Source organism: Mus pahari, chromosome X (genome assembly GCF_900095145.1).
Source record: "Mus pahari chromosome X, PAHARI_EIJ_v1.1, whole genome shotgun sequence".
Taxonomy (NCBI): domain Eukaryota; kingdom Metazoa; phylum Chordata; class Mammalia; order Rodentia; family Muridae; genus Mus; species Mus pahari.
The window spans coordinates 47,495,266-47,519,940 of NC_034613.1; the positions used below are offsets into that span (position 1 = coordinate 47,495,266).

The 24,675-nt window shown below is 43.5% G+C and overlaps 1 protein-coding gene and 1 non-coding gene across 2 annotated transcripts in view; both read right to left on the reverse strand.

Moving 5' to 3' along the window:
- The window catches only part of LOC110313364 (integrator complex subunit 6-like), a 26,312-nt gene extending 13,624 nt beyond the window's left edge, over nt 1-12,688 (reverse strand). The window contains exon 1 of the mRNA XM_021187462.2: nt 12,622-12,688. The gene's annotated coding sequence lies outside the window, so the exon portion shown is untranslated. The remainder of the gene's footprint in view (nt 1-12,621) is intronic.
- A 2,750-nt stretch (nt 12,689-15,438) lies between these two features.
- Nucleotides 15,439-15,582, reverse strand: LOC115063202. Its single transcript, XR_003843088.1, has one exon. It is a non-coding gene; the product is annotated as a small nucleolar RNA SNORA48 (small nucleolar RNA).
- Between the last annotated feature and the right edge of the window lie 9,093 nt (nt 15,583-24,675).

Consider the following 24,675-nt stretch of genomic DNA (forward strand, 5'->3'; position numbering starts at 1 on the left):
ATTAGGCCATCTTCTGCTACATATGCAGCTAGAGACATGAGCTCAGGGGGTACTGGTTAGTTCATATTGTTGTTCCTCCTATAGGGTTGCAGACCCCTTCAGCTCCTTGGGTACCTTCTCTAGCTCCTTCATTGGGGGCCTAGCACTTTTTAAATGTTTTGCTTTTGTTTTGAGACAGGCCTCACCAGGCTGGCATGAATTTGCTAAGTAACCCAAGCGGTCCTTGAACATGCAATCCTTCTGCCTCAACCTCCCTCCCCAATAGTTTGGATTACAGTCTCGTACACACGTGTCCATACACATGTTGTGTATAAGCGAGGCACAAGGAGGGGCATGAGATGGCCTTTACTATTCCCTTTCCACATCTTCCATCTTCTTTCCTCTTTCCCCTCATACTTCTGCCTTCTCCCCGCCCCTGCACTCCCTCCTGCCCACCCCTTCTCCTTCTAGTCTTGCATCTCCTTCCTTCCCCCTGATCCCACTCCTTGTAGTTTTGCCACAGTGTAAGCAGCTATGTAAGCTTTTTATGTGTGTGCTGGAGATTTGAACTCAGGTCCTGTACCCCCCCCCCCAATTTATACTTCCATGACCCCTCCCACCATCATCATCTCTTCTCCACCATACGCATAGCTCAGAAACATTAGCAGAAGTCAGAAAAGCATGCAGATATCCTCTGTTCTGCCTCCTCCTTTCAGCCCCTCCCCAACCCAAGCTGGGCCTGTCAGAGCTCGATGACCCAAGGAAACCCTTTGCACCTTTGCCTCTGGGTAGCTGAGGGGAATCCCTAGGGATTCATGGTCACTTAGGCCTGGGAAGGATTAATCAAGAAAGAACTCAACTTTGTTACAGACAGTTGCGTTTGAAGGCATACTCCCCATTTTCAAAAATGGCAGAGGAGATTGGACAAGATGACAGCCAAGAAGAATCCTTGTGCACATGGGAAAAAGAGATTAAAGAAAGGGTGTCACCCCCTAGGAACAAGAAGTTCTGTTCCCATTCGGGTTGATGACCACATCCAAAGCTGCTGGTTGTGTGGATGGACTTCCCATAAAGCACCACTCTTTTGAGATATTTTAATAGTTACAAATAAAAGTTTTGGAGCTGGAGAGATGGCTCAGAGGTTAGGAGCACTGACTGCTCTTCCAGAGGTCCTGAGTTCAATTCCCAGAAACCACATGGTGTGGCTCAAAATTAAATGTTGGTCAGTCCATCAAGAAAAAAAAAATCACTGGACAGTCACTTTGCTGAGTACAAAGGGGTATGAAATAGTTACCCAAAGTTGCAGTGGGACATAGGTCCCTCTAAAGAAGGACTGGAAAAAAAGCTAACAGTATAAAACTCTTAGGGATTTATCAAGGTCCTTCCTCAGGGGAACCTGGCCATTTCTGACTCTGAAAACTGACACAAGCTTAGAAATTGGATCCCGGACCAAGAATCACTTTTTTCATTTGTTTGAGGATTTCCACTCTTATACAAATCAAACACAAATTCAGCAGGCTTATGGATTTCATGCCTGGAGACAGTATGATTGATTATTCAGTACCAAAGGTGCATAGGAGTCAAGCCACCATCAAATTCACTCTGCCCGTGCTGACCGTTACACTGTAGGCTATAGTGGACATCACTTTGTGTGTGCTGCCCGTTACAATAACTGTGGTTACATTGCCTCTGGTGATGCAGTGCTGTCATCTGGCCCAGCTGAAAAGCAGGATCTCCAACCCTGAGGCCTGGCACATCCTCTAACCTCCATTAACAACAATAACACAATAGCAACAACACAGTCTGATCCTGTGAGTGGCTGAATTAAAATGCAAATTAAATTCACAGCCTTATGGAGATTCTTAAGGTTAGGTCACTGGAAGAAATGGGATACTGAAATTTGAAATAGGACTGCGGAGCTGCAGTCCAGTAAATCTGAATACAATGAATTCTGTCTTAGCTAAGACTGCCAACATAAAATAAAAATAAATAAAATTTAGTATGCTCTCACTGTGTTGGAAGCTGGAAATCCAAAATCAGGGTGTCAGCATGGTCAGCTTTGGGTGGGGGTCCTCTTGTGGGTTTCAGTCTGCTAGCCTCCCGTGCTGTCCTTACACAGTGCTATTGCTCCTGTGCTAGAGCTAGCCGGGCGTAGTGGCACACGCTTACTACCATCACGAACCATTGCTTCTTAACCTGTACCTGGACTCAACTTCTCACAGGCAAAATTTGAGTTAAAAAGTAAGAAAGTATGATAATAATCACTCTAAACTACGCATTCACATATACAAAATATGTATGTATGTAATGTAATATAACATAAGCACATACATGTGCATGAGAGAAACATAGGAGAATGATTCTTAAAGGTATGAGTGTTAGCAAGATAGTTTGTGGGGGTAGGGTGGGGTAAAGACACTTGCCTTGCAAGGCTGATGACCTGAGTTCAATCCCAGAGACCCACAGTAGAAAGAGAGAACCTTCTCCAAATAGTTGTCTTCTGACCTGTACAGTATGGTATGGCATACGTACGTGTGGGCACAATCATAAATACTTTAAATATTTATTTTTATTACTTTAAATTGTGGTTAGGTGTTGTCTTAGTCATTGTTCTAATGCCGTGAAGAGACACCACGACTAAGGCAACTGTTAGAAGACAAAGCATTTAACTGGGGGGTTATAGTTTCAGAAGTTTAGTCCTTTATCATCATGATAGGAAGCCTGGTGACTTGCAGACAGTCACTGGAACAGTAACTGAGAGCTACATCCTGATCCATAAGGGAGAGAGAGAGAGAGAGAGAGAGAGAGAGAGAGAGAGAGAGAGAGAGAGAGGCTGGCCCTAGCCCTGGCCCTGGCCCTGGCCCTGGCCCTGGCCCTGGCCCTGGCCCTGGCCCTGGCCCTGGCCCTGGCCCTGGCCCTGGCATGGGCTTTTGAAACCTCAAAGCCCAACCCTAGTGACACACTTCCTCCAACAAGGCTGCACCTCCTAATTGTATCAAATAATTCTACTCCCTGCTGACTTAAGCATTCAAATACATGAGTCTATGAGGGCCATTCATATTGAAAACATCACACGTGTGTATGTCTGCATGTGGGCATGTGCACACAGGTGCCTGCAGAGTTACAGTTGTGAGCCCCTCACATGGAAGCTAGGAACTGAACTGGGGACCTTTAGAAGAGCATCAAGTACTTTTTTGTTTGTTTGTTGGTTTGTTTTTTGTTTTTTTGAGACAGGGTTTCTCCGTGTAGTCCTGGCTGTCCTGGAACTCACTCTGTAGACCAGGCTGGCCTCGAACTCAGAAATCTGCTTGCCTCTGCCTCCCGAGTGCTGGGATTAAAGGCGTGCGCCACCACCGCCTGGCTTCAAGTACTTTTAATTGCTGAACCATCTCTCCAAATGCACACACACGCACGCATACACACACACTAGTGTATGAAATCTGAAACAAATGTTGATGCTGACCCTGCCAGTTTTTTTTTTATATGTACATATTTATTAGGGACATGTCCCAGCATACATGTAAAAGCCAGAGGACAACTTTTGAGAGTTGATTCTCTCCTTCCACCATGTGGGTCCTGAGGTCAAACTCAGGTCTTTCAGCTTGTCAACAAGAGCCGTCTCCGCCAATGTTTATGAGCAAGGCTTTATGAGGACATAGTTCCCCCTCTCTCTTGAGTATACACTGAAAAGCAGAATTGCAGGGCCAAAAATATCACTCTTTTCTAATGATGTCACACTGCTTCACATTCCTACCAGCCCTATCTGAGTGTCCTCATTTCTTCACACCATCTGCAATGTGTGGTAACCCCAGTAAGGTGGAAGGCTATCTCATTGTGCCTTTGATTTCTATCCCCTTTATGGCTATGTACCTATTCACGTGTTGAAGGTCATAAAAACGAGACCTCCCCTCTTCTGAGTTTCATCCAGGCCTCCTAAGTTCTGAACTCCAAAGTTTCTCTAGCATTAATTTTTTTCCGGGACCCCTACTTTTGCAGAACAGTAAAGCACCAGAAGTAATTTTTTTGTCCTTGGAATATCCTCTGCCCCTTGGACAGAGAAATTTGCAGGTAAAGGGTCCATTTGAGTGAAAAGAACAACCGAGAGTGAGAGTTACTATCTACAAGAGTCCATCTTGGTTTTAATGCAGGGATCGTGGAGGCTGTGGCTGGTTGAAACTTGGCAATTCTCTACCAGTGAAGGAAACTTCAAAATTCAAAGCAGGCGTGTTTCAGAGGCACAGGTACTGAGACTGGACTGCTGTGATGGACTTCTGAAGGTCAGGGAATAAACAAGGGACAGACACCCTTAAGCACAGGACAGATGCCCCAAAGCACACCGCCCAGGTTTTCAAAAGAAAAAAAAAAGTGTCACGGTCATGCTGGGCATCTCTGAGCCCTAGTGGCGCCTGCAGTCTCACTGTTCCTGGGTTTGAAAGCTTCTGCTGATCACTGTTCAAGCTAGATCTCTTCAAGGTCAGCCCTGCAGAGAATAGTTTTCCTTCTCAAATCGGCATCTCGGCATCTCGGCGCAACAAGAGGGTGGAAGAATTCAAAGGGGCTTTTCTAAAATCCTGCAGGTTAAAATGAGACAATGGGCCCCGAAATCTCCAGACAATCGCACAAAATCCGTGAGCTTGGAGTGGTCTTTGTCTGCACTGCACGTGCTCCTTGTGCTCCTTCGAGTGGCTTTCAAAGGTCTATTGGGAACTGGGTGGCCTCCTGGGGCCAGCACCTGCATTCTCTTTACACATAAGCACATTACTTTTCTAAAAGTTTAATCATATGAGCCGAGGAGAGGCAGGGTGGGGGGTGGGGGGGGGGGGGAGTGTTAAAGAATTCTATGTCAGAAAGATAGGTGGTTTAAAGATTAGGCAAAGGAAGATTAGGGACAGAAGGCAAAAGTCACTTTCCAGTTTGGGTGCAGTGACCTCAGAGCTTGTCCTATAGACCTGGAGGACAAAGCAGCTTTGTAGATGAAGTATCTAGAAGCACAGAATCCTGCTCTTTCAACTATTCAAGGGGCCAGCTTACAGCAATCAACTTTAGTGTTGCATTTTGTATAGGAAAGTATCAAACCACATTACACGATTTTCCCAGGGAGACAGAGAATAATTGGCCCGTTCTGAATTGGAATGCCCTGCTCCCCCACCCCACTTAAAAGTCCAGCTTGACAAAGCACATGCGTTTGTTAGATCTTTTAAAATGTTGGGTACATTTTCTCCCCGTAGTTGCTGTCCCTACCCGCTTTCGCACCCCATCATGCTGCTGCACCCGTAGCCTAGCTCGATAGGTCCTGTTTTGTAGAGTTCAGCACAGGGAAAGTGCAAGCTGGACTTTGTGGACTCCAGCCTCATCCTTAACAGACGTGTTGAGGGTCTGAAGAACCTTGCTAGCCCATGGGAGGGTTGCCTTTGGTTTGCTGCACGGTGGAATATAGCCTTGGGACACAGAACACCTAAATGGTAACCGCTGAAAAATAGTGTCTCATTGGCTAGATTTGGAGAACTACTCCCTACACATCACCCCCAGTTTTTGTTTTGTTTTGTTTTTTTCCTTTTTGCTGTTACTTTTGTTTATGACAGTTTTTTAATGTTTTTTTTTTAATTTTGGAGAGGGATTTACATGATTAATTTTGAGTGCCAAGGGCTAAACACGGGGACACTAGGCCACAGCCACAGTATGAACAGTAACAATAAATGCTTACTTCTGGGACATCATCACAAACACCAATCAAGAGTACATGAACTGCATTGCCCAACAGAAAGCCCAGTAGATATGCAGAAGCATCATAGGCATCTAAAAGCCTATAAGTCTTTAAGCCATGGAAGGGATTTTTTGTTAATTTTAAATTTTATTTACATTGGTGTTTGGCCTCCATGTATGTCTATGTGAGGGACTCAGATCCACTGGCACAGAAGTTACAGACATGTGAACTGTTGTGTGAGTGTTGAGATTTGAACCTGAGTCCTTTGGAAAAGCAGCCAGTGCTCTCAACCGCTAACCGTCCTCTGCAGCCCACCATTTCAAGTTTTTCAGTACAAAAGGGAAGGCATGTATATAGGAGTTTTACCCAGGATAGTTTGTCCTATACGTTGGTGTCTATGTTGTGGCTTTGTATCTGTGCTGGGGATTGAACCCAGGCCTCATACATGCAAGGTTTGGGCTTGCAACTGGCTGAAGTACCAGTTATCTTTAGTGTACAGAGAATCTTTGACTGCTTCCCAGGCCAAATGACTCTTAGGGCACCCTGATGTGGGATTTTTACTTAATAACCTTATTAAATAATTTTTATTTAATAACCTATGGTTTGGAAAGCATAGTTTTATTATTAAGATTTTATTATTGTTATTATTATTTTAATTTTTACTTCTGTATGTGAGTGCTCTATTTGCATGTATGTCTGCATGACAGAAGAGGGCATCAGATCCCATTACAGATGGCTGTGAGCCACCATGGGGTTGCTCGGAATTGAACTCAGGACCTCTGGAAAAGCAGTCAATGCTCTTAACTGCTGAGCCATTCTGGAAAGCATCTTTATTTACCCATACTGGGTGCCTTTTTCTCTTGCTATTATTTTAACAGCCCTTTCATAAAACCATCAAAATGATCTCTAAAGTTACAAGGCAAGTAAAGATGCAACTGGAATATCAGAATTTGTGGGGACAATGCTAGCGAGCAGAGACAGGAATTTAACCTTTAAGTTGCATTTATTCAGAGAGCTGGCAGTCTGGTAAGACAGAAGATTCCTATATTTTTATTTAATATTTTTCAGTGATGTGTTTGTGTGTGTGTCCATGTGCGTGTGTGTCCGTGTGTGTGTCCGTGTGTGTGTGTGTGTGTGTGTGTGTGTGTGTGTGTCCATGTCTCTCTGTGTGTGTTATGTGTGAGAATGTGTTTGTCATGGTGAGCATGTGGATGTCAGAAAAAAAAACTTACCAGAGTCAGTTCGCTCCTTCCAGCATGTGGGTTCTGGAGATGGAAATTAAGTCACCAGACTTGACTGCCAGAACCTTTCCTCACTGAGCCATCTTGCTGACCCAAGGATGGCAATCTTTTAAAGATTTCCTTATTCCTTATCTCCAGTTGGTGGATCTTAGAAGGGGAGAGGATGGGTAGACAGTCATCCCACAGTTCAGTCTCCCCTTTGGTGAGCTAATCAGCCACATCTGTAAGACCTGCACATTTGTGCTTCTCTTATCTCATTCTCTGGATGGCTGGGCTCAGGCACTTACTGAGTGAGTCCTTGGATCTAGCCAGTATCTGCTGGTACCAGCTTTGTACTCCTCCAAGGTATCTGAACTGGGTTGGGGCTAAGTCAGCATAAATAAACAGCACATGCTAAGTTGTTGATAAAATGTATGTTCAGATTCCTTTCTACAATGTAGAGTACAAATGTATCAGATAATGCAGTAAAGTGCCTCTGGCTGTCTCTTCTGTCTCATATCAAAATATCATATTTGGTTGTCCAAAATTGGTTTTTATATTTTTTTATGTTTTAATTGGTTGTCCAAACTTGTACATCAGTATTTGTTAAATGGGTGTCCTTCTTATTGTTAATCTTTTGCAGATACCTACTTAATAACCCTGAGCTGGGTGATGCCTGTAGTTTAATGAGTTGCCTGTTTATATAAGAAAACTTACAGGAATCCCAAGACAATCCTTACACATGAAGGCACATCTGCATTCCTTATCCACGGGCTCGAGCCCTAGACAATCCACCTGGCAATCAGTTACTGGGCATATTGACCTATTTGCATACTGTTAGGCTAGTGTAATGCCCCTTCAAGGCTGCACAGTCACAGACGAGGTTCAGGTGTTCGGCACTACAAGTGACAGCTCTCTATACTTAAGGGGAATGCCTGTAAATAGTGCTATTTTCCAGCCTGTGCTATCCCCTGCTCCATTTGTACCCTGATTTCACATGTACCCAACGGATAACTTCTTCATATCTTGATGAGCAGATGACTCACATGTTTGTGAAGGCATCAGGTTTTGGTGACAACAGGAGGTCCTGAGTTTGTGTGTTAAGGAAGCCATACAGAAGACTTCCTGGCTCTGGTTTATTTTGGACTTTGCTTGCTTTTAGATCAGTTGGCCCAGAGAGCAGCTATTAAGTGCTTTCTTTGCTACTGTGCCATCCATAAAGCTACACTGTGGAAGACAGAACAACTGCCTGTGGAAAAAAACCTAGCGGTCTTTCATGGTAAGTCAGCACTGTTCATATCATCCCTCCCCATTTTTTTTTATATGTGTATGTGTGTTTTTCCTGCACGTATATCTCTGTACCATGTGCATGTCTGTTGCCTGCAGAGGCCAGAAGAAGTCAGATGCTCTGGGACCAGAGTTACAGGTAGAAGGGCTACTTTTATAGAGGGGCCAGCCAGGAGACATTCAGTACATCCCTTCATGGTCTATGTTTTACTGCTACTGGAGTAGGTTCAGTGATGAAGTCCACCTGCTGCAGGGTTTTATATAGAACTAGCAGTTGTTGTGCTGTAGATGGATTCCGTATCTCTTTCTGAGAATGGAACCCAAACCCCATTAGAACATGGGTTAAGCTTGTTTCTGCCATCACCCCCGACTTGGTCCTTGAGGCTCTGTAATCTTAAAACAAATGGGTACTGGCGCCCTGGAACATATAACTATTCAATCAGTGCCACAAGAATCTTGTCTTACTCAAAAGCCTCTTGAGGCATTTGGTCCAATCTCATATGATCCTCTTATATCAGGTTATATAAAGCACAAGAAACTTGAGCTAGATAATGTCCAAAAAATGTGCCTATGGGGATTGATTTCTATTGTTTTAAGATTTCTTTATTTATTATATGTAAGTACACTGTAGCTGTCTTCAGACACTCCAGAAGAGGGTGTCAGATCTCAATACGGATGGTTGGGAGCCACCATGTGGTTGCTGGGACTTGAAATCAGGACCTTCGGAAGAACAGTCAGTGCTCTTACCCGCTGAGCCATCTCTCCTGCCCAATGGCTAGTTTCTATGTTAAACTGATATAAACTAGACTGTTTTGGCAAGGAGGAACCTCAACTGAGAAAACTGTTTTGTGTAGCAGTTTCCTCTGATGTTAAATCATTCTATCGGGAAGCTCCTTAACAGAAGGTAAATAACTCAAAACAGCCCCCAGGAAGTCCTCCAAACTGACCAAATTCACTAAGTCCCTCTTTTGTAAACAAGCTCACTGCTGAGAGTCCCTCTCAGAAGACAGACTGCCTAGAAGAGTCTGAGGCCAGACCAGCTGCCTGGAAGAGGTAGACACCTTAACCCCTAACCCTAACCCACTGAGGCACGTGGAAAGGACTCTCTCCAACCTGTNGAGCTGCCTGCAGGCTGTGCAGTGTGTTCCAGGTCCCCGGCTTTGTGAGCTCTCACCCATGCTGGGGTGGGCTTTGGTAATGCAGCTATCTTTGAGTCATTTCTGTTCCTGTAAGTAATCCCTCACCCATATTCCTGTAAGGAATCCCAGTAAAACACATTGATTCACTAAGCTGGACTTTGGTGGTATCTGAACCTTAGTCTTCCATGGCTTCTTAGCTGGGGTGAGTAGACATGTGTGTAGTGTCTTCCCAGGAAAAATCTTGTCATATGGCAATGTCTCCACCAGACTGCCCTGTGAGAAAGCACATCGCCCTGTGGGAAAGCCTGTATTGCATAATTTACTTAATTAGTGACTGATGCATGGGCTAGTGGTCCTGAGTGCCATAAGATAGTAAGCTGGGCATGAAGAGCAAACCAGTAAACGACACTCTTTCAAAGCTTCTGCCCCTGCCCTGTTTGAATTCCCGCTCTGACTTATTTTGATGATAGGCAGCGATGCAGAACTATATGCTGAAATAAAGCCTTTTATCTCCAAGTTGCTTTGGTCATGGTGATTCATCAGAGCAATGGAAATCCCAACTAAGATAGTTCTCATATCTAGAACTCATAGAAATACATGTATCTACTTCTTGGTACATGCTGCTGAAAAGAAGGAGGAGGAGGAGGAAGAGGAGGAAGAGGAAGAAGAGGAAGAAGCAGCTGGAGAAATGGCTCAGCAGTTGCAAGCAGTGCTTGTTCTCCCAGAAGACCGTCCATAAGGTAGCTCAGAACATATATAATTTCAGTTCCAGGGCATCCACTATCCTCTTCTTCCTGCCTCCATGAGCACCAGGTACATTTGCAATACACAGAGATACATACAGAGTCTTAGTTACTTTTCAGTTGCTGTGACAAAACTCCACGACCAAGAGAACTTATAGAGAAAAGAGTTGAATTTTGGTGTCGGGACTCCAGAGGGTTACAGTAGGAAGGCAGGCACGGCACTGAAGTAATAACTGCATGCTCACATTTCAATCCACAGGCACGAAGTAGAGAGCGTCTCTAGGAATGGCACTGGCCTTTGAAACTTCAAGACCCACCCCCAGTAACACACACCCTCCCACAAGAGTACATCTCATAATCCTTCCCAAACCATTCCACTAACTGAGAACCTAATATTTAAATATATGAGCCTATGGGGGTGGGCTTCTCATTCAATTCACCACACTGTGAAAACAGCCATACACATAAAACAAAAATGAAATTAAAAAATAAAAAGGTAGTCATTTTCATACATATTAATGTATGTCTGTAAGAGCAATGATGGGAAGTTCATCTATATAAGGTGTCTTTCTAAATTTGTAAAATATTCAGAGGTTATAACATTGTGTATATACTTTTCCTATGAGTGTGTAGGATGACAAAGTGAAGTTCTGGGTTACTCTCACATTGCAAGTAGTGGGATTGTGTCCAACCATAGGGAGATGCTATAAAGTTCCACTGTTATCTATTGCAGGTGACTGTGTCATGGGACTCAGGTTAAAGGAATATTAGAGAAAACATTAGCAAGATTTAAGTGAGCCCATGATCCCCTCACTATATTCGATGGTCTATGGGAAGAGCAATGGCGGTAGAGAGTGGGCATCGCTGTATTTTAGCTTCCTATACTCTGTTCGTCAGGAGCTGCATGTCTTCTCTAGTGGCCAGAGACTTCCTTTGCTTTTAAAGACCTTCAGGGTAAACAAGTATTTTTGCCTTTTGAAGGTATTTTTTTCCTTTTCTTTTCTTTGTTCCTCTCTCATGTAATAATACATCCCAACCTCAGCCTTTCCTCTCTCCTCTGTTTCAGACTCCTCCCACCTCCCCTCTTGCCCAGATCCACAGCTCCTCCATTTCCCACTTCAGAAAAAGAGTAGACCTCCAAGTGATAGAAACTGAAACGTTCTACAGCAAGATGCAGTAAGACTAGACACAAACCCTCCTATCCATGCTGGATGAGGCAACCCAGGAGGAGGAAAAGGCTACCAAGGGCAGGCTCAGGGACAGCCCCCATCCCACCGTTTTTAAATGTTGTGCTGCTGGCCATGATGGCCTTCTATCCCCCTGCAGTCTGCCCTGTTTGCTAGGAATCATCCTGTGCAGGGTAGGCAGCTTTAGCAGCTTTCATTGTGGCCAGTTGAAAGTTACTGTTTCACAGTTATTGTGCTTACTGTCTGTGTGCTCGGGATACATTTCCTGACTTTTTGTGTGCTCCACATCTGTTGACAGTTTCCTATTGCCCTCCATATAAGGGGAAATGCCCACAAACTGATAGGCACTTTAGCTCCATGGCCAACAAATCCCATGTGGCCTTTATATTAGTAGAAGGCCAATATGAGGGCAGTTCAATGTGGCACCTCCAGTTGCCCTGTATGACTCCCCTATGAGTACCTTGGGGAGCCCTGCCATCTAAGGTCCTTTGATTCTAGCATGAGAAGGACTTCACAGAAAGAATATGAACCTTCCTACCTTCCCCTGCTTTGGGGAAACTTACTAAGACTGCGCTGAGTTTCTTACCAATTGTACCTTGTGATAAGCCAGGATGGTACAAGTCCCGCTGGGTTTGCTTCCTGGTCAATAGAATCAGAAACTCGTGGTTGTTTTCCATTTTGTGTGTGTGTGTCCTCTTTTGACTGCCTTAATACTGCATCCTTGGTTTGTGCAGCAATTCAGGTCATCTGGGTTGGCCAGAGCTTTCTCGACTCTGGTCTTACGCTCCACTAGTGGGCTTCATACAGCCACTAGAGAGCAGTACCTCTCCAGAGACCCTGTTGCTTTGAATCTTGAGAGGGGTCTTAGTAAGCACAGTTCGATCTGGCCTAATAAATAGGCATCTAAAGCTTCCTCCTACATCCTCAGCTCTCATGACATCACCTAATCCTCCTCAGTGGTTGCATCACGAACATTTCTTGATCCATTGGAAGGCAGAATAAGCCAGTCCCTAAGGAGTGAGTAATTTCCCTCATACACACAAGCGGTGATTCTGCAGTCATTGATAGAGAAAAAGATAAATCATCATGCTGCTAGCATGATGCTCAAAGCAGCAAGAGAATCAAAGCAGATTCCATTCACACCCATACACCAGAGCCTCAAAAGCCAATCAGTAGGGGGTTCCTTTCTATGCCCATTGAAAAGCTTTTCTCAATTCAAGCAGCTCGGAAGCAGAATATTCCCTAATGACCACAGTGTCTTAAATGAAGCCATTATCAGCAATTGTGAATTTTTCTCTTTTTCTAAACCAAGGGTCGGATGTGTTGTGTGGGGATGTCATCCACACACAGCTTTTATCTTACCGTTTCCTCCTTTCTAGCCAGTTCTCCCCATGGACATTAGGGTCTGACTCCAGGAACAAGGGTTCGTTCATTTGTCATCTGTACTCGTTTCCCTTTTGTTTCACTGTCATGAGAAACTTTCCAATGCCTCCATTTCATCCTCCTTTAAAAAAAAAGATTTATTTATTTAATATATGTGAGTACACTGTCACTGTCTTCAGACACACCAACAGAAAGCATCAGATCCCATTGGAGATGGTTGTGAGCGACCACTGGTTGCTGGGAATTGAACTTAAAACCTTTGGAAGAATAGTCAGGGCTCTTAATCGCTGAGTAATCTCTCCAGCCCCTCACCCTCCTTTTAAACTCCAATTTTCTTGCCAAGTCAGAGGCTAATGTGGAGGACCCTCCTTGCATGCTGCTTTCTAGCTAGGGAATTTCCTTCAAGCTAATGACACTGAGGCTGTGAACATCTCACTATCTCGAAGGATGGCTTGGCCTTGCTGCAGTCTGGCATGGCTTTGGAGCACCAAACTATTAACTAGTGGTCTGGTGGAGAATGGGCTACTCTGGCTAAAGTCTGGAAGGTTCTCCTCATCTCACCAGGTCTTCAAAGCGTGCAGATATTATAGAAAGGAGAGCATATGCTGGGATGGGGTGATGAGGAAGGCCGGCATGTCAGCCAAAGTATGCATGTATCATGAAAGGGGATAGAAAGGGGTTTTGCTCTTGTTTCAACCCTGTGCAGGTTAGACTTGTGTCAACTTGACACAAGCTAGAGTCAGCTGAGAGAAGGGATCCCCAAATGAGAAAATGTTTCCATAAGAGCAGGCTATGGCAGGCCTGTAGGACATTTTCTTAATTAGTGATTGATGGAAGAGGGCCCAGCAAACTGTGAATGGGGCTACCCCTGGGCTGGGGGTCCTGGGTTCTATAAGAAAGCAGGATGAGCAAAGCCAGAATCAACTTGGAGAGGGTAGGGCTTATTCAGCTTAGGTTTCCATATCACAGTTCACCATCAAAAGTAGTCAGGACAGGAACTCAAGATGGACTGGAACCTGGAGGCAGGAGCTGACACAGAGGCCATGGAAGGGTCCTACTTACTGGCTTGCTCCCCATGGCTTGCTCATCCCGCTTTCTCATGCACCCTAGTTCCCTCATGTTTCCATCCCCACATATCCACCCTTCACCCTTGCAATCTCCTTGCCAAAATAAAATACACACACACACACACACACACACACACACACACACGCACACCAAAGCATAGAAGGCATCTCACCGTGGAAACTGCAGTATATCACACTGTGGAAAGTGCAGTATATCACACTGTGGAAACTGCAGTATATCACACTGTGGAAACTGCAGTATATCACACTGTGGAAAATGCAGTATATCACACTGTGGAAACTGCAGTATATCTCACTGTGGAAACTGCAGTATATCTCACTGTGGAAACTGCAGTATATCACACTGTGGAAACTGCAGTATATCACAATGTGGAAACTGCAGTATATCACACTGTGTCCCACAGCATACCCCTCTGTCCACACATCTTCACTAGCTAATGTTCACTGCAATGAGTCATTGGTCTGGTTTGAGATCTCTGGCTTCTGTGACACCATCAGTATTGGATCCTTACCAGGACTCCTCTGGGTTATCCTGTTGTTGCCCTGTGTTATGGATTTCCTGAAGCTTTGGATCAGCAGGACTGGCCCTTTTATACGTCTCAAATGTTTATAGATGATATAGAGTACGGGGTGAGCCAATTCAGAGCCCTGGGTCTGGGCCTGGGTGGTAGCTGAGCTGGTCAGCCCATCCCCTCTCCCTTATCTACACTACCAGGACAAGCTCTCCAGTACTGTTCTAGCTAGGTCACCCAATGCTGCCATCTGCAGGAGACAGGGTCAGCTCTTGTGCTCTCACTCTCTTGGGGATGGCTCACCGTTCTCTCTGCGATCAGGCCATCTCCCAAGTACTGCATCTGGTGAGGTGTAGGGCCAGCTCTCTGGAGGTCATGACCTTGTGGGCAGCTTTCCCAAATGCCAGAGGTGGTGAGGGGTAGGGGAAGGGATGGAGACATCATCTCTGTGCCCATGTCACCCTACAACAGAACAGTGACAGGGTCAACTCTCACACACTGTGATGGTTTGTATATCATGCCTTCAGGGCCAGTTCACCCACACCCCTGCCACCAGGGCCAGCGTCACTGTGCTGTCTGGGCAAGGTGCAGGTCCTACTCCCCAAGTGCTGCCACTAGTGAGAGATGGGGCCAGCTCTCCAGAGCACCAGTGAGGGAGGAGGCCATTATGCACAGCCCCTGGACATTCATGTGGTCTCTGGCGGCTTCCTGGACCAGGGAAATTCCCAAGTTCTCTAGTGGTAATATGAGCCACAGATATCAACAGCAACCTCTGCTGCTGTGCTGCTCAGCCACTAACTCAGAGCTGGCCCTCAGTGGCAGCTTGTGCTGGGACCTCACCATGGCCCCAGGTGGCAGAGCTTGACACTCACAACAGGTGTCTCCTCGCCACCCTCAAGTCTCTAGCTCTAGCTCTTTTCATAATGCCCTAGCTGCTCTGCTTCTCTTTCTCCCATCTGACTACTACAGACTTGTACATTGTGATGGCTCCTGCTGCAGACTGGCCACGTGGCTGCTGTATCCCTGGGTGACATCCTCCATCCATGCAATATGGTGTGACAAACAGGTGTTTCTGGCTGGCCTGTTCCATGTGCTGGAGGGCAGGTCTGTGGGTAGTATGACGGTCCACAAGTCTCAGTTTGTCTTCCTCCTCCTGGTCTGTGGATGCCTAGATTAGATTAGATTTGCATTGATTGTTATGAGTCCTAGACATAAGGCAACTTTGGCCACCAAATCAGGCATCAAGCTAGGATGAACAGAAGACTGCCATCTACTCTAACCATGACTAATAGAAGAAAACCATCACCAACAAGGTGTCTCTTTGCCCATTGCTAGGGGTGATTTTATTTTATATTTTAATCAACAAATATTAGGAGATGAGTTCCCTGAGTGTGACATCTTTTTTCTGCGAGTCACAGATTCTACCATGTTACTCACCAATTAGATGTGAAATTTGGAAATCTACACAAGGAATATGGGTCTAGCCTTGACTCAAGGTATAAATATCTCAGAGATTCACTGAACACACAGAATTTTCTTAACAGAAAGTTATAATTAAGTCTAGACTCTACAATAGTTGTGCCATAATTTGACCAAGTGGCACATACCTGTAATTCCAGCACTTAGGAGGCCGAGGCATTAGAAAGTCAAGAGAAAAAGGTCACTTGAATTTGAGGTGACATAATGTACAGAATAAGTTTGAGGACAGCTTGAGCTAAATAACAAAGCACTAAAAACCAAACACAGAAACAACAACAACAACAACACACACACACACACACACACACACACACACACACCACCCTAGCCTCTAAGATTCTGGAAAGTTTTGGCTCAATTATTTGTGCTGGAGACAACATAATCCACAAAGAAATCTATAAGCTATTTACTCAAATTGCTTGGCTCACATCTCTCCTAAATCAAAATAAACAGCATATCCTTCATGAAACTCTAAACCTCAGTGAGAAGTTACCTCTCTGAGAGCCATTTTGTCACCACCCCAAAATGGAGAATGGGACTTAAAGGAGCACAGCCTCTGAAGAAACTGCTGAAAACTCATAACTGGGAAGGTTCATAACTGGGAAGATAAAATGATCATCTTTTGGCCTTGATACTTGTCAAACAAAAGAGTTAGAAAGTGGTTTGATTGGACAGAAAAATATTTTCCATTGAGAAATCCTGACTCAAAGAATAAGGTAGAGCATGATCTGCTCAAGGAAGATGTGCACACATGTATGTATACATGTGAACATGCATGCACACATAGTAGAAAAACTTGTAAATTTGTCCAAATACAGTAATTCCACTTGTATCTAATCAAAGTTTAAATCTTGGGGGAGTATAGAGATCGTTAAAGTACTTGTTGCTTTCAAAGACAACCCACGTTCAATTCCCAGCACACATACATGGTGGCTCACAACCATCTGTAATACCAGCTAAGTGATATGATGCACTCTTCTGGCTTCTGTGGGCACTGCACACACATGGTGCAAATAATGTACATGCAAGCAAAACATTCACACATAAAAATGCTCTTCTGCATTAGAAATTTTGTTTCAATTAGAGAAAGTATTTGGCCAGGGAAAACAATAATGATTCCATTGAAAGGGACGTGGACACTTCCAGCTGGTCACTTTAGATTGCTCATCCTTCTCCATAAACTGGCAAAGAGAGGCTTTGGGGTGATTGGAGAAGACAGTCGAATACAGGTTGCATTCACACTTCAAAGTGAGTTATAGAGGAGAATGTATGATAAGGTTAGAACTCTGAGCACATAAACTCTGGTTTGTGACTTAGGGCAATGAGTAATTAAGAATCTAGTTGAAGCAGGCATCAAATGGCCAGAGCATTCAGGGATAAATGTTTGAGTTCATTCCCTCTGGCCAAGAACCATGAATAGATAAGGTGTTGGTTGAGGGCTGGGTAGGGAGGAAGGCAGCTATAAATACCAGATATGGCATTTCAATCTACTACAGAAACCAAGACTGTAATGTCTTTAGCCTGGTGAGTTGATCACATACCCCTCTAAAGTAGGTAAACAAGAAAATTAACTGTATATTTAAAGATAATTCCTATAAGAATCCCAGATTTTACTGACAGAGACTTCTAACAGTGGAAAAAGTGATGGTGCATTTTCTTAGCGTCGGGAAGGCATTTTTAAAAGCTTCAACATTCTAGGAGACATCACCAATACCCAGCTCCACTCTACAAGGACAACAACAGAACCCAGTTGTTTCTTAAGGAAAGTTGAGATAAGCTATGAAATGGCTATAATGTACTTAACGTCACTGTAAAGTTTGCGAGCAATTTCAGGTTTTGTAATTGATATACAAATGTCCCAAAGTAAAAGTTTTCTCTGAGCCAGGAGTGGTGGCACATGCCTTTAATCCCAGCACTCAAGAGGCAGAGGCGGGTGTATTTCTGAGTTCGAGGCCAGCCTGGTCTACAAAGTGAGTTCCAGGACAGCCAGGGCTATACAGAGAAACCCTATCTCCAACCCCCCCCCAAAAAAAACAAAAACAAAAACAAAAGTTTTCTCTGAAACTTCAAAGTCAAGACCTAAAATACATGTAATATGTAAGATATGTGATGGAATGTAAAATGTATATGATTATAAAATAAATTCTCACAGAAACTCGCAGGTACAAATTAATATGGAAATATTTGTTGAGGGCCAGTGACAAGGCTCAGTGGGTAGAGACATTTGGGGCCAAGTCTGATGACCTGAGTTAGACGTCCTTGTGGTGGAAGGAGAGATCTGCCTCCAGCAAGCTGTCTTCTGACCTCCACAGCATGCCTGTGGCCTTCATGTACACATGACACACACACCAGAACATGAATAAATGTATAAATTGTTTTAAAATCTGTTTTGAATCCATTTCAATGCATCTAAACGATGCATTTAGAGCTCAGACCTAGAGCTCAGACCTGCCCCACTTACCTGGACTCAGCTTTACCCATCAAGCTCTCTTTGCTGACCTGCCGGATACAAAGCAGTACATGTGGTGGAGGTTGTATGGTTGAGGCCAGATCAGGGCCTGTGGTCCCCATCTGTAATGTTTTGGGTCATTGTGGGATGGGTGATGTAGAGGACCGCCAGGTAGCTCCCAGCAGTCTGGCGCATATCTACCACTTGTAAATGATTTGGCATATCTTTATTATCCAATGGCAGCACAGTTAATGAGTCCACTGGGAAGTACTTAGCTATGACCAAGTTTGGGTACATATTTTTCTATAAAGGGCCAAGTGGTAATGATTTGGGGGTTTGTAGGACATTTAACGCCACTGCTTCCATGGCTCACCTCTTAGTGAGGTGTCAAAGGGACCAGATAGAAACAACTGAGAGGACACAGAAATCAATGAAGGCATCCACTAGCTTTGTAACCATGCTTTACAAGGTAGGTGACACTTCATTTGTATTTTAACAATTAACTGAGACCTTTGCGTGCAATGGAACTAATGTGAAGGATAACCAAGGAAGAAAAGGAAAAGTACACGATTACTTTTTTTGTTTAAATAAGGATTTATTATATATACAGTGTTCTGCCTGAATGTATGCCTGCTCGCCAGAAGAGGGCACCAGATCTCATTATAGATGAGGTGAACTCAGGACCTCTAGGAGAGCAGCCAGTGCCCTGAACCTCTGAGCCATCTCTCCAGCCCAATACATGTTTTCTTTTTTCTTTCTTTTTTTCAGAGCTGAGGATCGAACCCAGGGCCTCGCGCTTGCTAAGCAAGTGCTCTACCACTGAGCTAAATCCCCAACCCCTCAATGCATGCTTTCTTAGCCAAAGTAAAGAGAACCCAGAATAGCGCATGGCAACATTTCTTTTACAGATGACCTCAGAACTGCTCTTGACACACATGAAAGAGAAAAGAGCAAATCTATGTCATGCCAGATGTTTGTCTGCTTCCCTTCAATAGCATTATTCTCTTTGTTTCTTGTGATATGCAGACTTGAAATAGTAACATTTTATGTTGTTTGCGTGTGTGTGTGTGTGTGTGTGTGTGTGTGTGTGTTTGTGCGCGCACGTGCACAGGTCTCTTGGTGCCCGTGGAGGCCAGAAGTGAGTGTCAGATCCTCTGGGGAAAGAGTTACAAGTGGTTGTGAGTACACAGAAACAAACTTGGATCCTCTGCAAATATAGTGTACGTCCCTAACTGCCGTGCTCTAACCCAACATTTGTTTTTGTAAAAGACATACCCCCTCAAGTATCTTCTGCCTTGAAAAAGAACAAGAGTGATTCATCCTATTTTCAGTGATTTTTTTCACTATTTATATTACTCAAACTTTTAATTTCTTTTTTTTTTTACTAATTTGATAGCAAAATTGATTTTCCTTGGATTTATTGGGATGTATTTGGCACAGTCCCCCAAATAGACATTTCCCTGATTCTTTTCTCAGCTACAGAGAGGTCGTTGGTAGCAGTTTCATCTTCTAGTCAATCCCTTCCACTTTTTTAATCAGCCCATCTTTGCTGACACTAGTTATGACATCAGACAGAATCCAGGCGAAGGGGTGGGATGACACTTCCTGCCATATTCATTAAATTGTTTTATTGTTTGACCACTTCCCTGTGTCTTCTTGAGGACAACATGAATGACAGTCAGTTCCTGTCCTTTTTTTTTTTTTTTTTTTTTTTTTTTTTTTTTTTTTTTACACAGTGTCTCTCCCTATAGCCCTAGTTCCCCTGGAACTCACAATGTAGACTAGGCCAAGCTGGCCTCCGCCTCACAGAGATCCAACTGCCACATCCTCCCAAAGGCTGGGATTAAAAGTGTGCCACCATGCCTGCTCCTAGTTTCTGTGTTTCTTATTCACTGATGACCCTTAACTCCTAGCTGGTACTTGGCACAGCAGAAGATGAGGAAATGACATTAGAAATATCAGACTGTGGATGAAGAGAATTCACCTATTCTGAGGCAGAAGAGATGGGGACAAGAACCCCGATCCCTGACATACAAGAATGCAATGCAATCACAAACAGCTGCCCTTGTGTGGAGAATGATTTGATCAAAGACGGGAGCGGGGGAGGCAGAGCGCACTTGGGTTTTCTGGGAGGGGTCCTCTAAGTGGAGCTGAGGAGGAGACAGGGGGACTGTGGAGATGTAGAGCGAGAATTCCAGGTTGTGTCAAGGACCACAGCAGAGGATGTAGGAGCATATGTTTGGTGGCCATGGAATCAAAGAGGCAGAGAGTGACAAGGAAAGTGTGACCTAGGAGAGGAACGAGTGGTGGGATGAGTTAGTTATACAGGCTCTTGTAGACCACACTCAGGAGCCAGGTTATGTCCCAGGTGCCAAGGACCACAGAGGGTGGGCTTTCAGCATGGACATGGCATGGGCTCATTTTCCTGTTCACACCATCACTGTAATGCAGGGCTGGAGGAGGAAGGATGGGTGCGAAGTGGACAAGAATGGGAAGCAGACTGATCAGAATAGACTTAGACTTACTGGAGCTTTCTGATGATTGATGATCATCATGTCAGAGGAGGCTAGAAGAATAGAGAAAAACATTCAATTTTTAAAGTCTTTGTGATTAAATTAGAGAAGAAAAGAAAGGGAGAGAAAAAGGACAGCAGGGTCTCATATATAAGAAAAAACTTGAGGGGAGTGGAAAATCAAGAAAATAGTTAGGGAGACCATTTTTAGGGAGACTTGAACCAGAACAGAGAGACAATTGTGTATTAGAGATAAGATAGCCAGCAGAGGTTGCTAAAAGAGAGGGTTGTGTAAGAATGTGAGATATCACAGTGACTGGAACATTTTAGGTACAGACAGTGCCAGGGTGGTACAGAAGCTGGGACATAACTTGTAAAAGATTGTACTCAACTCTTTCTGATTGCTGCAGAAATTTCCACAGGTGGTGGCTAGGCAATATCTACCAGCTCCTTCTAAGTCTCTCAAAATTTGAGTCTACTAAAGATCACCCTGGTGAAGGAATGAGTTTTCTTATTCACCATGGGTGATGGCTTACAAGTGGGAGCATGGGTGACCCTAAAGCAACACTGGAATGTCTTCATGCAGCAAAGGTGAAGGATTTCCCATGGTTATGTAGATAGGGCCCCTCCCCAAGTCTGTCCCCATCTATACATACACTCTAACTTCTCCCTGAGACTCTTAGGACAAAACTGAATACAACGGATGGGAGAGATAGCTGGATATTCAGGTGAGGGTCCCATGACAGTCAGCATCACTACCTTCTGGCATCAGCTGTCAACAAGCCCACCTCTGACTTTTGCCAATAGACCCAGCATAATTCCCAAAGATGATTGCAGTTGGGTTTCCCGTATAACACTTATCTACTGTCGTTTTAAAATGTTTATGATTTTAGCATTTGTGCACGTGTGTGTGCACATGTATGCACTCAGGATCTGTACCTTTGAATGTTGGATGGACATGCTACTATAGAAGTCAGAGAGCAAACTTCTCTGAGTCTTCTCACCAGGCATGGGTTTATGTTTCAAGAAACACATGCATGCACTTACAAAACCAATCTATCAGAAATCTACAGCACACGTTATTCCTAGGAGGTAAAAATCAGAGTCATGGACCAGGCATGGTGGCACATGCCTTTAATCCCAGCTCTTTGGGAAACAGAGGTAAGCCAATCTCTGTGAGTCTGAAGCCAACTGGCTTACAAAAGCAAGCTCAAGGCCAACTAAGGCTACATCGTGAGACTTTCTCCCAAAATGTAATTAGAATCTTGCAAAGATAAAGGAGAAGATGAATGTGCTCATTGTCACCAATTCTATTCAACTGCACGGCACAGGAATCCCCATCTTTTACCAGTAGGTAAATTATGTTGCTGAACCAAAAGGTCAAGTAGCTTATTAAGTATAAATTCAGCATATGAAAATTAACTGAATTTCTTTTTTNAAAAAAAGTACCAAGAAACTTAGGAAATGCAAGATTTTAATATAACATTAGTAAAACTGTGAGAATAAGTATATAAACATATACAGAAATACACATCTTAGCTAGGCCTTTAATCCCAGCACTTGGTAGGCAGAGGCAGGCAGATTTCTGAGTTCAAGGCCAGCCTGGTCTACAAANTGAGTTCCAGGACAGCCAGGGCTACACAGAGAAAACCTGTCTTGAAAAAAAAGAAAAAAAAAGAAATATACATTTTTTATATACAGTCTATATGGAGTATGTATACGTGATGTATAATAAATATAATTATATATAANACCTGTATGCAAGTTATTTAAAAAAATTTACTAAAAGACTCCAGAAAAGGGCCACATGTTGGATGGGAAGACTTGATGCTTTTAACCCTGAGATAATGTATATATGCAGTATAATTACAGTAAAGGGTTTTTTAAAGTGGAATTTGACAAGCTATTTCTAAAATTTACATGGGAAAGAAATTGAAGGAATAGTTAAGACAAACACACACAAAAAATTATTATAATTATACAGCTTATACTTCTTAGGAACTTCTGTTGACCTTTATTAATACAGACTGTAGTACAGAGCATAAGAACGGAACTATGAAATCAACCAGAGAAGCCGAGAAGGTCCCATTCACGTGTGGAAGTCGGATGTGGTTCATAGGATGCATAGCAGATCACTGTGGGAAAATACACTGGGCAATATATGGCACCAGGGTAGCTAACAATGCATGTGAAACATACTGCAAATGTCAGGGCATAGTGGCATAGCACTCTGGAGGCAGAGCCAGACGCATCAAGAATTCAAAGCCAGCAGGAGCACATGGTGAGACTTTGCCTCAAAACCACAAACTAAACTGAATAAATGATATAATTAGATTGGGTTTTCAATCTCTCTCCCTCTCCTCTCTTTTCCCCCTTCTGTGTCTCTGTCTCTGTCTCCGTCTCTCTGTCTCTCTGTCTCTCTCTGTCTCTCTCTCTCTCTGTCTCTCTCTCTGTGTGTGTGTGTGTGTGTGTGTGTGTGTGTGTGTGTTAAGTACAGGCATAGCACACCACAGCATCTGTGTGGAGGTCAGAAGATGATTTGGGGTGTCAGTGCTTCCCTTTCTACCTTGTTTTAGACAGGGTCTCTGTTGTTTGCCACTCCACAAGCCATGCTGGCTGGCCCTGAACCTTCCAGGAATACTCTGGTCTCCATCACGCATTTTGCTGTAGGAGTTCTTTGATTATAGAATTAAGCTATTGCATCTAGCTTTGTGTAGGTTCTATGGTTTGAATTTAGGTCTTCACTTTTGCTTACTGAACAATCTCCACAGCATCTTCATGCCGCATTAAAAAAAAAAAAAAACTTCCAAATGGATTATATACTTGAAGTAAAAATAGACTTTATGATAAAGTATATACATAAATAGGAAAAATATTTTCCGAAGAAGACACAAAAACTAGCAAACATAACCAAAGGACACTGTCAGTACATTGTCAGTTTGGTGGCGTGTAAACACATGTCCCTTTTGTTCAGCTTCATTTTATATATGAGTTCCTATTTCATTTTGGCCAAATATTACAAGAGAAACATTTAACTACAAAAAGAAAGGCATATCAATTAGAGCAGAGATGTCAATACAGTTAACAAGTACAGAAAAATCAAGCCCCCAATTTGGAGAATTCTCTGCCTATTTGTGAAAGTATTATAAAAGCAGGACTCAGGTTGGCAAGATAGGTCACTGTAAAAGATGGCACGGGAGCCTGACCAACTGAGTTCAGACTCCTAAATCCCATGGTGTCAGGAAACAGCCCACTCTCCTGAGTTCTCTGAGTTCTACATACACACATATACACATAGGCTATGAAAGTTCTATCATTTTGTCATATCCAGAATTTAAATTCTGGGAGTGAATGTGTGTGTGTGTATGTGTGTGTGACATAAAAGTAGAAGGAAAATAATCATTTGGGAAGAGGAAGGGGACCATTTGGTGAAGGGGGGTCTAATGGAGGGTTGAATATGAACAGAGTATATACTTATAGAAATGTATAATGAAATACGTCATTTCATAAAATATGCAGTAATACTTTAAAAATAAATAACACTGTACACAGACATGAGAAAATCTAGGTAAGATTTACAACTCATTACCAAAAGCCTGGTCCATGAAAGAAAAACTTGGCGATTTAAAATCAACTTCTCTGTAACAGATATGAGAACGAAAAGATGGGCCACTGAGTGTAAAAAAAAATATTTGCAAAACACACATTTTTCAAGGCTACTCAATAGATCTCCAGAAGTCTTCAAATTTATCCATATGAAAACAATCCCATTTGGAAATGGGCAAAGGAAAAACAGAAATGGCAAATAAGCACATGAAAACGTGTTCTGTGGAATGCTGTAAAGGAATTATAATAATGGTGACATGTCACTACACACAGCTAAAATTCAGAAGCAGACAATAGCAATAACAGAGAAGGGTGCCAAGACACAGGAATGTATTCATTGCTACAGAGACTGCAAAGCCATACAGCCATTTTGAAAGACAGTTTGGC